The sequence below is a fragment of the Salminus brasiliensis genome, chromosome 8 (genome assembly GCF_030463535.1).
Source record: "Salminus brasiliensis chromosome 8, fSalBra1.hap2, whole genome shotgun sequence".
NCBI classification, from domain to species: domain Eukaryota; kingdom Metazoa; phylum Chordata; class Actinopteri; order Characiformes; family Bryconidae; genus Salminus; species Salminus brasiliensis.
Window position 1 is genome coordinate 43,164,264 of NC_132885.1, and position 14,133 is coordinate 43,178,396.

Genomic DNA, 14,133 nt, shown 5'->3' on the forward strand with positions numbered 1-14,133 from the left:
ATTTTAAACAGTTCAGATTGAATTGTTTAATTATTTACAAGCTCATCTATTTCTTTTATATAATTATTCTGTTAAAGTAAAACACTAGGGCCGTTAATGAGTGTGCACAGTGGCAGGGTTTTTCTGGCAAACATTTTTAATTTCACATCAGATTCAGAATTTAACACCAAACTCAGTGTTGATATGAAAGAGAAGGTATTTTCACTGGGCTGGAGAGAGGGCAAAGGTTTTTACTTGCTGGACCTGAATATTCAAGCTCTAGAAAATAGAGTATTTACAGCTATCAGACCACCTGTTGATGAAATGAATCAGATGTGCAAAACCAAACTGGACTCTAGCCCTTCATCACCAGAGAAGATCCTGATCTAGTTGCATAAACGGTTGGTGTGTTCTCCTGAAGGGTTCTGACCTGAAGCGCAACTGTGTTACACTCCCAAAAACGACATTAAACACTCCCTTTTTGAAGTGTGTTTTGCAAAACGTAACACTGTCATCACTGTTTCTGAGTGTGAGGAAAGCACAGCTACGGTTAAGCCAGACTACAGCGGTAGCACCGACCGTTCCTTTCCCTCACCGCCGCTGAGTTTAGTGTCTGAACAGGCCGCAGACTGCTGACATGCTCTGCGGCCGCTGACGATGAATCTGAAAATCAGACAAAGGAAGGTCCACGAAGAAGACTTTATTGCACAATTTAATTAAAAAAACGATCATCTGACAGCTCCAGGAGCGGAACGACTGTAACACAGCATTTTAGGTTAACTGGGATGCGAGCTGGGATATTCCCCATTGCCCTTGACAGGCCGGGACAAGTGCAATACTCCAGCAGAACAGAACATTGCTACTGATCCCAACCTGCAAAAGAAAGGGGCAAGTCAGCATGAAGCCTTGATCGGGATCATCCACTGCTATGGTCAGTTTTTGCATGGATTTGCACAGCAACGGGGAACGCTGAATGCAACCCAGCAAAACTAACCAGGCCAGTGAGAACTGCACCAGTGTCCGGCAGCGGCGTTCCTCATGACGCATGAGTCTAGAAGTACTTCAAGTGCTCACACTGCAGTAGAAGCCTTAAAGTAAACTACCTGCACTATAAGCACTTTAATACTGCTGGGACCAGCGAGTGGTCCGCAGAGGGGGGGGGGGGGGGGGCTCCTGTAAACACACACACAAAGAACACAGAGCGGCACGACCAGTAACATCAGAGCCAAACAACGGAAAGTGATGGGGAAAGCAGGCCACATCAGTTTTGCATAGATTTGCACAACTCAATTTTTCTTGTAGTGCAACTATGCAAACTAGCAGAGAACTGCATTAGAGAGAGAAAGGGCGGGGTCTGAGGAGAGGTAGGGTCACAGCCAATCACTGCAGAGAAAGTGTAGTGGGACATAGCCAATCATAGCAGGCAGACATCCCAGCCCCTATGCCAGAAGGGGCACTTAGGGCAGTAGGTGCTAGTCTATTCCACTATCTGCCACTAGATGCACCTTAGGCTTAAGCAGTCGTCTCGCTCGCGGCGTGGCGGCCCCGGCGTACCTGTCTGAGCGTGAGAGCGTGTGTCAGTGTAGAGCTTGAAGTGCCTCCACTGCAGTAGACAATACACAGAACTACCTGCACTGTAAGCACTTTGACCCTACAGCGACGTCAGAGGAGAGACGCTGCTGGACGAGTGGCCTCAGGTGGACGTCAGGAGAACGACGGAGAGTCTGAAAGAGAAACAGGAGCAGGTCACCGACACGTTCTCCACACGCTGCGACTACCTCTCTGTAAAACTCCTTTCTGTCCTCATTAAACAAAGTTTAGCACAGTCTGAACTCAGACCTCCAAACCACACCACCACCCGCTGTGCTGCTCACAGAGCACACTACTACTACTATTATTATTATTTACCAGTGTTTCACACCACACTGTGTTCCCAACTGCACTGTACTGCAGTTCAACATAAACATGTATTTACACACACACACCATTAATTACAGTGATGAATTCTATATTACACACAGTTACACTACCTGCACTGCATTACACTTAAGGGCCACTAACCGTACCGCCTTACAGACTATACTAACTGCAGTATCTATTACACTGCTATTACACCCTGTAGTAGCTGCATTATAAACAGGCTGCATTAAACGGTTATTACACCGCGAGCACTCTCTCAACAGTTAATCATCAGCCGAGGAGCAAAACTTTCCCCATTTCCCCCGCAGTGCGCTCTCCCATGCGTGCACCCGCGCACACTCGTGCGTCCCGCGCGGGACTCCTGCGCATGCGCGCTCACCATCCCTCCCCCCAGAACGCCCGTGCCCGGCCCTCCCCCTCCCCCTCCCTCAAAGGCCCACACCAACATGGCGCATGCGCCCGCGCGGCAACGCTTCCCCCTCCCCTCACGAGCTGCACCAACATGGCGCCGCCGAGTCCGCAGCGTCCGTGTGTCTAAACCTCGCGCACACGCACGCACACACTCACTCAGCGCGCGACCGCCGCAGGTCCCACACACCACTGTCCACCACGCGACCACAAAAAAATAACAATAAACATACAGCTACATTAAATAAAGGTAAATCCGCGAGGAAATAAGCGCCAGTGCACCGACCCTACCGCGCGCTGCACCTGGGCTCGTGCTGCTCCTGCGCGTGTGTTAGCTACGGGCTAGCTGTAGCTCGCGACACAATTTGCACCCCTCTCGGTTACTAAAATTCGTCTCTTTCCGCTCCACCTTAAATGGAGTAGCAGTTACACACTGGCACTCATGCGCCCGTAGGTAGCTGCTGCACAATTTAAGGTGGAACTGAAAGAGCCGAACAAGAGCCGAACTTCTGCCTCTTCTCTCCGTTTCTATTCGCCCACAGCGGCTCCAAACTCACCCCTCACCACCCGCTCCCTCAGATACCCGCTCTCCAGCCCCGACCCGCGGTCAAAAGCCCTCAGTAGACCCTCACAAACTCAAACGCTCACAAAAAGAGCGTCCGGCCTGCGCGTGCACCAAGACCACGCGCGTCCGTGTATCAGCTAGCTCGCTTAGCATGCTGGCTAGCCATTTCTGTGTATTTTTAAAATAAACCGATATTAGCACTCCTCACAGAGTGGGCCATTTCAGTCTTGTTTGGTTTAAAAGGTAAACATTTACCTCAGATGTGCCACTTTGGCGCACGCGCCGTGGCCTTTAAGCCTCTTTTCTGTGACAAAATGTGTTAGCCCGTTAGCCTGTTAGCCGCGCGCGGCCTCCTGCCCCCATGTGCTGCTTTTGTTCTGCAGCCACACTGCGAGCAGCGCGCGGAGCCGTTCAAACACCGTGAAACCCATTTACACATTTAAACACAGTAAACAAGCTCGGCGCGAGGCAACCTACGCCCGCGCGCCGCGTCGCGTTATTTTATATGTTCTCGTGGTTGTTATTCATTTATTGTTTTCTTGGGGTTTTATTGCAAAATTCGTTAAGCGCGCGGGCGGAGGCTCCCTACAACAGCACCGCGAGCTGCACACGCTTTCCAACTATATCTCTATCGCCCTACGAGCCATAACCGTTTGGCCAGAACGGAGCGTGCGAACCGTTACGCCCGCGCTCGCGATTCGTTTATTTACGAGGGGTTTAAAAGATAAAAAAAAATCACAACGTCGCGCCGCTCCTCGAGTCTCGCGCCAACAGGTTTCATGTCAACAACACGCGCGCGGCCAGATCCTCCATCTTCACTCACGCGCTCTCCGCTCTTACCGTTTAGCTGCACGCGGAGACCCGAAACCACAAAGTCCAGCAGCATCCGCGCGAGACTGCGTCCTACAAACAAACACACACAAACAAACAAACAAATAAACTAAATAAAAAATAATAGTAGTAAAACAGACTGCAGAGTAAACAATAAACCCCGCGCGGCGGCGGCGCGCGCTGCGCTGAGCCATGTGCGCGTGAATGAAGGGCGGCGCCCGCGGAACGTAAATATCTTGAGCCCAACACTTCATTAGCATACTCAAACTACTTCCGCTCAGAGCTCCACCCACCAAAACAACGGCCACAACTCAGAGAAAGACAGAGTTAATAATCCCACTTTACTCACATTAAACCCTTTATAACCCTTTATAACACAAAGACAGAGTTAATAATCCCACTTTACTCACATTAAACCCTTTATAACCCTTTATAACACAAAAACAGAGTTAATAATCCCACTTTACTCACATTAAACCCTTTATAACCCTTTATAACACAAAGACAGAGTTAATAATCCCACTTTACTCACATTAAACCCTTTATAACCCTTTATAACACAAAAACAGAGTTAATAATCCCACTTTACTCACATTAAACCCTTTATAACCCTTTATAACACAAAGACAGAGTTAATAATCCCACTTTACTCACATTAAACCCTTTATAACCCTTTATAACACAAAAACAGAGTTAATAATCCCACTTTACTCACATTAAACCCTTTATAACCCTTTATAACACAAAAACAGAGTTAATAATCCCACTTTACTCACATTAAACCCTTTATAACACAAAAACAGAGTTAATAATCCCACTTTACTCACATTAAACCCTTTATAACCCTTTATAACACAAAAACAGAGTTAATAATCCCACTTTACTCACATTAAACCCTTTATAACACAAAAACAGAGTTAATAATCCCACTTTACTCAGATTAAACCCTTTATAACCCTTTATAACACAAAAACAGAGTTAATAATCCCACTTTACTCAGATAAAACCCTTTATAACCCTTTATAACACAAAAACAGAGTTAATAATCCCACTTTACTCACATTAAACCCTTTATAACCCTTTATAACACAAAAACAGAGTTAATAATCCCACTTTATTCACATTAAACCCTTTATAACACAAAAACAGAGTTAATAATCCCACTTTACTCACATTAAACCCTTTATAACCCTTTATAACACAAAAACAGAGTTAATAATCCCACTTTACTCACATTAAACCCTTTATAACCCTTTATAACACAAAGACAGAGTTAATAATCCCACTTTACTCACATTAAACCCTTTATAACCCTTTATAACACAAAAACAGAGTTAATAATCCCACTTTACTCAGATTAAACCCTTTATAACCCTTTATAACACAAAAACAGAGTTAATAATCCCACTTTACTCACATTAAACCCTTTATAACCCTTTATAACACAAAAACAGAGTTAATAATCCCACTTTACTCACATTAAACCCTTTATAACCCTTTATAACACAAAAACAGAGTAAATAATCCCACTTTACTCACATTAAACCCTTTATAACCCTTTATAACACAAAAACAGAGTTAATAATCCCACTTTACCCAGATTAAACCCTTTATAACCCTTTATAACACAAAAACAGAGTTAATAATCCCACTTTACTCAGATTAAACCCTTTATAACCCTTTATAACACAAAAACAGAGTTAATAATCCCACTTTACTCAGATTAAACCCTTTATAACCCTTTATAACACAAAAACAGAGTTAATAATCCCACTTTACTCAGATTAAACCCTTTATAACCCTTTATAACACAAAAACAGAGTTAATAATCCCACTTTACTCACATTAAACCCTTTATAACCCTTTATAACACAAAAACAGAGTTAATAATCCCACTTTACTCACATTAAACCCTTTATAACCCTTTATAACACAAAAACAGAGTTAATAATCCCACTTTACTCAGATTAAACCCTTTATAACCCTTTATAACACAAAAACAGAGTTAATAATCCTACTTTACTCAGATTAAACCCTTTATAACCCTTTATAACACAAAAACAGAGTTAATAATCCCACTTTACTCAGATTAAACCCTTTATAACCCTTTATAACACAAAAACAGAGTTAATAATCCCACTTTACTCACATTAAACCCTTTATAACCCTTTATAACACAAAGACAGAGTTAATAATCCCACTTTACTCAGATTAAACCCTTTATAACCCTTTATAACACAAAAACAGAGTTAATAATCCCACTTTACTCAGATTAAACCCTTTATAACACAAAAACAGAGTTAATAATCCCACTTTACTCAGATTAAACCCTTTATAACCCTTTATAACACAAAAACAGAGTTAATAATCCCACTTTACTCAGATTAAACCCTTTATAACCCTTTATAACACAAAAACAGAGTTAATAATCCCACTTTACTCAGATTAAACCCTTTATAACCCTTTATAACACAAAAACAGAGTTAATAATCCTACTTTACTCACATTAAACCCTTTATAAGCATTTATAACACAAAAACAGAGTTAATAATCCCACTTTACTCACATTAAACTCCTTATAACCCTTTATAACACAAAAACAGAGTTAATAATCCCACTTTACTCACATTAAACCCTTTATAACACAAAAACGGAGTTAATAATTCCAATTTACTCAGATTAAACCCTTTATAACCATTTATAACACAAAACAGAGTTAATAATCCCACTTTATTCACATTAAACTCCTTATAACCCTTTATAACACAAAAACAGAGTTAATAATCCCACTTTACTCAGATTAAACCCTTTATAACCCTTTATAACACAAAAACAGAGTTAATAATCCTACTTTACTCAGATTAAACCCTTTATAACCCTTTATAACACAAAAACAGAGTTAATAATCCCACTTTACTCAGATTAAACCCTTTATAACCCTTTATAACACAAAAACAGAGTTAATAATCCTACTTTACTCAGATTAAACCCTTTATAACACAAAACAGATCATAAAAATAAAAAATAAAAAAATCAGAAAGACATCCATCTGAACCATCTATACCTTGACATCTGTACCCTTGTCAGCACCCATCCACAGCTGTAAGCTGTCAGTGTGAGTATTCACGTGTTCAGAGTTCTGATGTTTCTGAAGTTTGAACACCTTGAGAGGAGAAACTAGAGCAATTTCTGTTGAAGCAGGAAATGCTGGAGGTGCCTCATTGTTTGCATGTGTATATATATATGTGTGTGTGTGTGTGTGTGTCTCCTGGCTCAATAAACCACTGGATTTAAAGTGGTAGCATTAGGCCAGTGGGCCAGGAAACAGTGGGGGTAGGGTAAGTGTGTGTGTGGTAGGAGGTGGGGGGCCCTGGAATTGTCTTTGACAGATCTGGCTGACCTTTCACCTCCAGCCTTATGTTCAAAATCTCACAGAGAGAACAGAGAACGTCTTCCAGCAGTTCAGACCAGAACCCACCTCAGTAACAAGCCCTCCACAGCCCAGACCAGAACCCACCTCAGTAACAAGTCCTCCACAGCCCAGACCAGAACCCACCTCAGTAACAAGCCCTCCACAGCCCAGACCAGAACCCACCTCAGTAACAAGTCCTCCACAGCCCAGACCAGAACCCACCTCAGTAACAAGCCCTCCACAGCCCAGACCAGAACCCACCTCAGTAACAAGTCCTCCACAGCCCAGACCAGAACCCACCTCAGTAACAAGTCCTCCACAGCCCAGACCAGAACCCACCTCAGTAACAAGCCCTCCACAGCCCAGACCAGAACCCACCTCAGTAACAAGTCCTCCACGGCCCAGACCAGAACCCACCTCAGTAACAAGCCCTCCACAGCCCAGACCAGAACCCACCTCAGTAACAAGCCCTCCACAGCCCAGACCAGAACCCACCTCAGTAACAAGCCCTCCACAGCCCAGACCAGAACCCACCTCAGTAACAAGTCCTCCACAGCCCAGACCAGAACCCACCTCAGTAACAAGTCCTCCACAGCCCAGACCAGAACCCACCTCAGTAACAAGTCCTCCACAGCCCAGACCAGAACCCACCTCAGTAACAAGCCCTCCACAGCCCAGACCAGAACCCACCTCAGTAACAAGTCCTCCACAGCCCAGACCAGAACCCACCTCAGTAACAAGTCCTCCACAGCCCAGACCAGAACCCACCTCAGTAACAAGCCCTCCACAGCCCAGACCAGAACCCACCTCAGTAACAAGTCCTCCACAGCCCAGACCAGAACCCACCTCAGTAACAAGTCCTCCACAGCCCAGACCAGAACCCACCTCAGTAACAAGTCCTCCACAGCCCAGACCAGAACCCACCTCAGTAACAAGCCCTCCACAGCCCAGACCAGAACCCACCTCAGTAACAAGCCCTCCACGGCCCAGACCAGAACCCACCTCAGTAACAAGTCCTCCACGGCCCAGACCAGAACCCACCTCAGTAACAAGTCCTCCACAGCCCAGACCAGAACCCACCTCAGTAACAAGTCCTCCACAGCCCAGACCAGAACCCACCTCAGTAACAAGTCCTCCACAGCCCAGACCAGAACCCACCTCAGTAACAAGTCCTCCACAGCCCAGACCAGAACCCACCTCAGTAACAAGTCCTCCACAGCCCAGACCAGAACCCACCTCAGTAACAAGTCCTCCACAGCCCAGACCAGAACCCACCTCAGTAACAAGTCCTCCACAGCCCAGACCAGAACCCACCTCAGTAACAAGTCCTCCACAGCCCAGACCAGAACCCACCTCAGTAACAAGTCCTCCACAGTACAATACTGAGTACAATACTGTGGGTCGTGTGGACAAGAGGAAACTTACAGCGATTTGGTGGTAAATAAACTTCCTATAAAAACCAGGTATGTTTTGTAAAAGGTGTGGTGTTTATTGTGCGCCTTCAAAAAAAGTAAAACTGTACAAACACAAAACAAACAACAGCCATCAGCTTTACACACTACACACACTTCAGCTTTGAGGTGGCTTCGGCTCTTAGTGGCGTAACACTACCACTGGTTAGATTAGGGGGTTTACTCGACCTCAATCCAGAACAGTATCCTGAGCATCATTACTCCACAATGTTCTTTTCTCTAGACACACAACAAGCCTCTTGGGTCCTCCAAGCCCCTCCTGTCCATTCGTCACCCTTCCCCGTATATACTCAATAGCCCACCCCGGACTAAACCAACAAGTGTATACTATTCCCTGGGTAAGGGATTTAAAAAGGGAGATATTCTCATCTCAGATGTTACAGGTAAGTATTCTCAATTTGTTCCTTTTAAAACATCATGATAAATGTCTGACTAAAATTGGTGCACTGGACCCCCCCCCTGCACAGCCAAGTCCACTTGAGGCTTTTAGGGCTGGGTGACCCACGCGCTGCCACTCCTAAAAGGACACAGGTAACTACCAGGGTACCAGAGTACACAACTGAGTACCCAACTGAGTACAATACTGAGTACACAACTGAGTACAATACTGAGTACACAACTGAGTACAATACTGAGTACACAACTAAGTACTGAACTGAGTCCAATACTGAGTACACAACTGAGTACAATACTGAGTATACAACTAAGTACTGAACTGAGTCCAATACTGAGTACACAACTGAGTACAATACTGAGTACACAACTGAGTACAATACTGAGTACACAACTGAGTACAATACTGAGTACACAACTAAGTACTGAACTGAGTCCAATACTGAGTACACAACTGAGTACAATACTGAGTACACAACTGAGTACAATACTGAGTACACAACTAAGTACTGAACTGAGTACAATACTGAGTACACAACTGAGTACAATACTGAGTACACAACTGAGTACAATACTGAGTACACAACTAAGTACTGAACTGAGTCCAATACTGAGTACACAACTGAGTACACAACTGAGTACAATACTGAGTACACAACTGAGTACACAACTGAGTACACAACTGAGTACTCAACTGAGTACAATACTGAGTACAATACTGAGAACAATACTGAGTACTCAACTGAGTACAAAACTAAGTACTGAACTGAGTACAATACTGAGTACACAACTGAGTACAATACTGAGTACACAACTGAGTACAATACTGAGTACACAACTAAGTACTGAACTGAGTACAATACTGAGTACACAACTGAGTACAATACTGAGTACAATACTGAGTACACAACTAAGTACTGAACTGAGTACAATACTGAGTACACAACTGAGTACAATACTGAGTACACAACTGAGTACACAACTGAGTACACAACTGAGTACAATACTGAGTACTCAACTGAGTACACAACTGAGTACACAACTAAGTACAATACTGAGTACACAACTAAGTACACAACTGAGTACACAACTGAGTACTCAACTGAGTACAATACTGAGTACAATACTGAGAACAATACTGAGTACACAACTGAGTACACAACTAAGTACTCAACTGAGTACAATACTGAGTACAATACTGAGTACACAACTAAGTACTCAACTGAGTACACAACTGAGTACAATACTGAGTACAATACTGAGTACACAACTAAGTACTCAACTGAGTACACAACTGAGTACAATACTGAGTACACAACTGAGTACAATACTGAGTACAATACTGAGAACAATACTGAGTACACAACTAAGTACTCAACAATACTAATTTTGTGACTTTTGGTCACTGAATGTTTGAGTCACCCATTGTCTGAAAGTCCATAACATTAGCAGATGAACAGATGAAGAGAAGGACGGTGGCTTTTGTCCAGGCCTGGATAAAATAGTCAGCAAATAAACAGTTGGTTCCCGTCTCACAGCTTACAGGACTTACGTCTGCTGCTGACGTTAGTCCTGGTGCCAGAGACCACGGCAGCACACCTTCAGAGGTCTTTAGTGGCGACACAAGGGAAACACAATGTCAGGCACTACTGTTATGTAATAATGTTATGGCTGATCAGTGTATATATACACACACAGCACTATATATATATATACACACAATTATTGGCACCCCTCATAAAAATGTGCTCTTAGGTTTCTAATAGATATATATATTTTTAATAATACAGGACAACAATGCAAAAAAGAAAGAATCCAACCTTTCAACCTATAAAGTGCATTATTCAGTGGGAAAAAACACATTAGGAAATAATTACTTACTTACATTTAATCATGTGTGTCACAATTATTGGCACCCCTAATGTTAATACTTTGTACAACCCCCTTTTACCAGCAAGACCACTCTCCTCTTCAGCCACCCCACAGGTCTTCAATCGGGTTGAGGTCTGGGGACTGAGATGGCCATGGGAGATTTGTCCACATGTTTATCTTGCTGAAAGACCCGGTGACGACCCATCTTCAGCTTTGGGGCAGAGGCCAGCAGATTCTGATTTAAAAGCTCCTGGTATTTCAAAGAGTTCATGATGTTGTGCAGCCTAACAAGGTCCACAGCATCACCGATCCTCCCTCGTACTTCCCAGCGGGCATGAGGTGCTTTTCCACATTCTCATCTTTTGTGTTACGCCTGACCCACTTACAGTGTTTGCTGCCACAAAGCTCCATCATGGTCTCATCTGACGAAAGCACACGGCCCCAGCTGAAGTACCAGTACCGCTCAGTGAACTCCAGATGTTTACAGTCTGGGCTGTGGAGGACTTGTTACTGAGGTGGGTTCTGGTCTGGGCTGTGGAGGACTTGTTACTGAGGTGGGTTCTGGTCTGGGCTGTGGAGGACTTGTTACTGAGGTGGGTTCTGGTCTGGGCTGTGGAGGGCTTGTTACTGAGGTGGGTTCTGGTCTGGGCTGTGGAGGGCTTGTTACTGAGGTGGGTTCTGGTCTGGGCTGTGGAGGACTTGTTACTGAGGTGGGTTCTGGTCTGGGCTGTGGAGGGCTTGTTACTGAGGTGGGTTCTGGTCTGGGCTGTGGAGGGCTTGTTACTGAGGTGGGTTCTGGTCTGGGCTGTGGAGGACTTGTTACTGAGGTGGGTTCTGGTCTGGGCTGTGGAGGGCTTGTTACTGAGGTGGGTTCTGGTCTGGGCTGTGGAGGGCTTGTTACTGAGGTGGGTTCTGGTCTGGGCTGTGGAGGACTTGTTACTGAGGTGGGTTCTGGTCTGGGCTGTGGAGGGCTTGTTACTGAGGTGGGTTCTGGTCTGGGCTGTGGAGGACTTGTTACTGAGGTGGGTTCTGGTCTGGGCTGTGGAGGGCTTGTTACTGAGGTGGGTTCTGGTCTGGGCTGTGGAGGACTTGTTACTGAGGTGGGTTCTGGTCTGGGCTGTGGAGGACTTGTTACTGAGGTGGGTTCTGGTCTGGGCTGTGGAGGACTTGTTACTGAGGTGGGTTCTGGTAACAAATTATAACCATATATATATATATATGTCTAATGATTGTGGAGGGCACTGTATATATATATATATATGAATATACTTATGTGATAATCTGATCTGAGTGTAAGAAGCACACTTTAATTTGATTTGATTTAATGTTTCACAGCAACAGTGAGAGAGGAGTGCAGTAATGAAGACCAGCCACACGAGGGCGACACAGCCCTACTTTTAGGGAATGAGGGGTAAGCTCTGTTTAGGGCCTCCAAAATATTCTAATCGGATTTACAGTATTATTATTATTATTATTATTATTATTGTTGTTGTTGTTGTTGTTGTTATTTTCTTTGCTACAGCTGCATCTATGTTTTTTTTTATATACAGCAGTAAATGATGAATAAAGTCTATATGAGCTGGTTCTGCTGGTTCTGCTGGTGGTAATAAACCCGGTTCAGTGAAGAACACATTTGCCTTGTGAAGTTGGACCGACGTTGTTATTTTTTGTGTGGTGCTCTGGTTGGTTGGTAGGTGGCGCTCTGACTACAGAAGTGAGTCCCACCTGTGGAAACCCAGCAGCAGCAGCAGCAGTTCACCTACTGAAGTCAAGATGGGTTAAGACGGAGGTTCTGGCTTTGTAAGTGATCTGTGTTCTGATTGGCTGACCTGTTCTGTGCCCCACGCTGCCTGAATGGGTGGGGCTAATTTGGAGGCTAAATGAAAAGGTGAGAGGTCAGGTCAGTGTTTCTGTAGCAGATCTGTGAAACAGGACCAGCAGTCGGTCAGTGCTCCGTCGCTCGGTCTGGAGAGACCCTGTTACAGTCTCTACAGGTGTTTTACACATTTGTGGAGTTCGCCACTAGAGGGTGCAGGTGACCAACAACAGCCAAATTACAACCGTTCTGCAGTCGGTGACCCCAAAAGCAGGCCCAGTCTGTTTTAGAGGAGTGGTCAGCGCTGAGGGTCGGTCTGGGAGAGCGGGGTTAGAAAGCAGAGGAGAATCAGGACGAGTGAATCGCTCTGCTGAGGAACTGTGGTGTTCACAGTGGCCGGAAAAGGTAAACAACAGTAAACACAAACAATTACTAACCAACAAACAGCAGACTCCATAAACACAAACAGCACTAAACGCCGCACACAGAGGAGAACGGGTTCCCCTCTTCAGTCTTGGTTCCTGTCAGTGGTTCTGGAGTTTTTCCTCCCTCAGCTGCTCACTACACTCGGATCTGCTTCTTCTGCCTGTACACAGAAACACTAGTGTCCTGGTTCTGCTCCGGGAGAACTGACACGGCCGCTGGCGTAGGCGAGGGCTGGAGAGTGAAGCCGTGTGAGTTCAGAAGGCCTCATAAAGCCCCAGAGTCCCGAAGCTAAGCGGCTTTGAAGAGCAGTGTAAATGATAAAGCTCACGCTAGCCTTTCTGACCGCTCCGCTACGTCCACAGAACCGCCGGGTTGCATCCAGACGGACAGAGCTCCAAAAAGAGGCCGATAATGAAGAGCCGGAGCGGCTGCGCCGTCAGCGCTTCCTCTCCCGCCGCAGCGCGCTAGCACTCCTGTAAAGGCTTGAAATGGGGAACAACGGCGGCTCTTTGGAGAACGCAGGCCGGGGTAACGCTCTCTCCTCTGTAATCCGCCGCTCATTTGCATTTTAATTCTTTGGGGTTTCTTCAGGGCTGGGGGCCAAATCCTGTAGCGCTGAATGAGGCCTGTGTTCGGCTGGACCTGAGCGCAGGACAGTAGGGAAACTCGGTAATCCGCCCTGAGCAGCGTCGGCGCTTTACAAGCCTGATTAGCTAAACGAGTGCAGAGTAATCAGACTGCAGTCATTAAAGCGTGAACTCTGTTAATGAAGCGTGAGGATGTGACAACAGGTAACTCAACAGCAGACAGCTCAGATTCAGCTCAGATTCAGCTCAGATTCAGTTCAGATTCAGCTCAGATTTAGTTCAGATTCAGTTCAGATTCAGCTCAGATTCAGTTCAGATTCAGCTCAGATTCAGTTCAGATTCAGTTCAGATTCAGCTCAGATTTAGCTCAGATTCAGCCCAGATTCAGTTCAGATTCAGCTCAGATTTAGCTCAGATTCAGTTCAGATTCAGCTCAGATTTAGTTCAGATTT